The sequence below is a fragment of the Sinocyclocheilus anshuiensis genome, unplaced genomic scaffold, assembly GCF_001515605.1.
Source record: "Sinocyclocheilus anshuiensis isolate Anshui unplaced genomic scaffold, SAMN03320099.WGS_v1.1 scaffold2354, whole genome shotgun sequence".
NCBI classification, from domain to species: domain Eukaryota; kingdom Metazoa; phylum Chordata; class Actinopteri; order Cypriniformes; family Cyprinidae; genus Sinocyclocheilus; species Sinocyclocheilus anshuiensis.
The window spans coordinates 11,193-14,772 of record NW_015558684.1 but is presented as its reverse complement, the minus strand read 5'-3'; positions in this window follow the sequence as shown (position 1 = coordinate 14,772).

Here is a 3,580-nt window from a genome sequence, read left to right as displayed (position 1 = left end):
AGCGATGCTTAATTTGCTCCGGAGCAAGCTGAAAAGCTGCTGAATAATACTGAATAGAGCTTATATAGGAATGCCGTGATAGGTGTCGTATTCCTATAGGTAGATGTGATCAGCTGAGAATCAGCTGATGCAAGCTTGACTCACGTGACCTGCCAGAACTAACACTAACGCTTAATTTCTGTTTTTTTGAGAGCGCTTAAACTCGCGATAGATCAAAGTCGGTGATAAAGTTCTTTGCTCGCTTTCTGTATATAATTTATTCGCTGTTTGAATAACCATGGAAATGAAATGTTATTATTCATTTCTAATGTTTTTATTAAATTGCAATCATGTTAAATACAAATTCAGTCCCATTAGAAATATTTTATTAGCCTACATGACACCCATGTCTGGTTCTTGCCTAAAAAGATGGGTTTGTGATGTTTGTAGTTAATCAATTTGGCTGCTTTTAGCCTTACCCTGGAGTTGGTTCACCCTCCGCCTATGGTTTTAGCATGTCTAATTATTTGAATGCATAAAAACTATTTGTATTTATTCTTACAATAGCCTTCTGTGTTGTGTATTTAAAATGTTCTGGTTATCAAATGAAGGCATAAAACATTGATTTAATTTATCTTTGAATTAATGAAAATTAAACAAATTTTATTTTTTGGTAAATAAAGGACATTTACTATTAAAATTAAAACATGGAATAAATATTGTGTGATTATTTCTTATAACAACAGTAGTATTAGTATCATATACATTCTACTAAATAATAATAATATATTTCTGGCACAGTGTCTTCAAGTTAAACCAAACTTTTATTTTGACAGGTTGCCGTGAATACCTTTACATTTCTGTATGTGCATTATATGATATGATGCTAGTTTTACTGAAATGAAACGGTAAAATGCTGATGAAGTGACTCTCAGAGCAGTTCATGTATTTATGTCCTCATTTAGACGGTTGGAGCTTAGAGTGTGTACAATTTAACTATTTACTCCTGGAGCCATATTGAAATTCCAGTATTTCTGGAACTGAACAATATAGGGCCTTAAAAATGAAGATCTCAAAAGAAAAGTTTGTTAAGACCCAAAATCTAAAGGGGCATTAAGATATCTTTAATACTTTTTGAGTTACAGGGCTGCAAACTTTGGAGAAAAAACTTGAAACGTGTCGTTTCCCCATTTTTGAACGGTCACCATTGGCACATAATGCAACAAAGATGGCTAAAGTCAACAGATTTTACTAACAGACCTACCAATCTCTGTGTAAAAGTAACATTATGGTACTCACATCTTTCTGAAGTAATTGTTACCCCCCTGCAATTTGGCTCTGAATCTCAGGTGAAAATTGCCATTTTGACCCTCCTCTACAAAAAAGCAGATTACTCCGTAAATATTCATCCATGACATTTAATATTTTGGGTTTCACCAGTAAACATGTTTATCTTTCTTCAGAAACCAAACTTTTATTTTGACAGGTTGCCGTGAATACCTTTACATTTCTGTATGTGCATTATATGATATGATGCTAGTTTTACTGAAATGAAACGGTAAAATGCTGATGAAGTGACTCTCAGAGCAGTTCATGTATTTATGTCCTCATTTAGACGGTTGGAGCTTAGAGTGTGTACAATTTAACTATTTACTCCTGGAGCCATATTGAAATTCCAGTATTTCTGGAACTGAACAATATAGGGCCTTAAAAATGAAGATCTCAAAAGAAAAGTTTGTTAAGACCCAAAATCTAAAGGGGCATTAAGATATCTTTAATACTTTTTGAGTTACAGGGCTGCAAACTTTGGAGAAAAAACTTGAAACGTGTCGTTTCCCCATTTTTGAACGGTCACCATTGGCACATAATGCAACAAAGATGTCTAAAGTCAACAGATTTTACTAACAGACCAACCAATCTCTGTGTAAAAGTAACATTATGATGCTGCCATCTTTCTACAGTCATTTTATCCTCCTGTAATTTGGCTCTGAATCTCAGGGGGAAATTGCCATTTTGACCCCCTTCTTCAAAATAGTGCATTACTCAGTAAATATACATCTGTGACATTTAATATTTTGCCTTTCATCACTATACATGTTTATCTTTCTTCAGAAAAAATATTAGCAAAATCAAAAATTTGAGCCGGGGACCTCTGGTTGTTTTGAGACGGAATGACCCAATATTGATTAAATAATTATGTTTTCAAATATAATGTCATTTTTGTTGATTTTATTTAGTTAATGCAGCAATTACATACTACAGTTTAAAATTGTCAGTAAATATAAAACAAAAATATTAAACAGGAGTATCATCGGCATAACAGTAATAATTAATCAGAGAGGCAAAAAGACAGTACTCCAGGAGGATAGCCCATAATTTCACACACAGTCACTTTAATCAGTCTAGATAAGCTCTTTTTGCACTACAAATCATTATATCTGCACTGTTGTTTACTTCACTGGTTTGCACTCTATGTGCCATGTGCCGTGTGCTGCTTTATATATATTTTTTTATATATTTTTTTACATTTTACCTTATTTGTATATTTCTATAGTTGTATTTTATACTTAATCTGTATATCTGTATTTATGTTCTACTGTTAGTGTTATCTGTATGCACCAAGGGTCTGAGAGTAACGCAATTTCAATTCTCTGTGTGTATGTGCTGTACATGTGGAAGAATTGACAATAAAGCAGACTTGACTTGACTTGATAATTAAGCATAATGTTTCTCAGTGGAAGCATGTAGAAGAAGAAAAGCAGAGAACCTAATACAGTGCACGGATGCATGAATGGTGCAGACGCGCGGTTTTGTTTACTACACGTACTGAAGCACTCATGACGCTTGCGGTGATTTCAGCGTCTGCCGTCTCACTAAATGAGGACATAAATACATGAACAACATCTCCATAACTGCTCTGAGAGTCATTTCATGAGCATTTGACCTTCCATTTGTGTCAAATTAATTTTTTGTTTCCTGTATCCCTTCTAGCCACAACCAGCGGCAACCCATCAGAATAAAAGTTCGGTTTAACTTGAAGGCATTGTGTTAGAAATATATTACTATTATTTAGTAGAATGTACGTAATACTACTACTACTGTTGAAAGATTAATAAAACTTTATTTTTTAACCCTCTGGGGTCTGAGGGTGTTTTGGGGCCCTGGAGAAGTTTTGATATGCCCTGACAAAAAACATATTAATGGCTAAAGTCTGATAACACTGTGTTCAGCACAAACTGGGCTACAATAATATGTGAGCAGCATGAAAGTACATGTTTGTGTTTTTGAGAAAACAATGTTTATGCGTGGTTAGTGAAAAACTAAATGAAGTTACTGAAATAAGGCCATAAAACACATACAGAATATTTGTTCACAAGACTTTTGAGAACTGGATGTGTTAGACTAGAGTTTTTGCTACAAAATGATGTGAAAATTATCATGTTCACTCGCTCACAGAAAACAATATATTGGTTTAACATTTGTAAGACATGTTTTGTGATGGAATGCTCTTATGCGAGGGAGTGACAATGGCCATGAATATTTAATGATTCACACCTGAGAGACAAAGGGCCTCCCATAATGGCCATCAATATGAATGTGA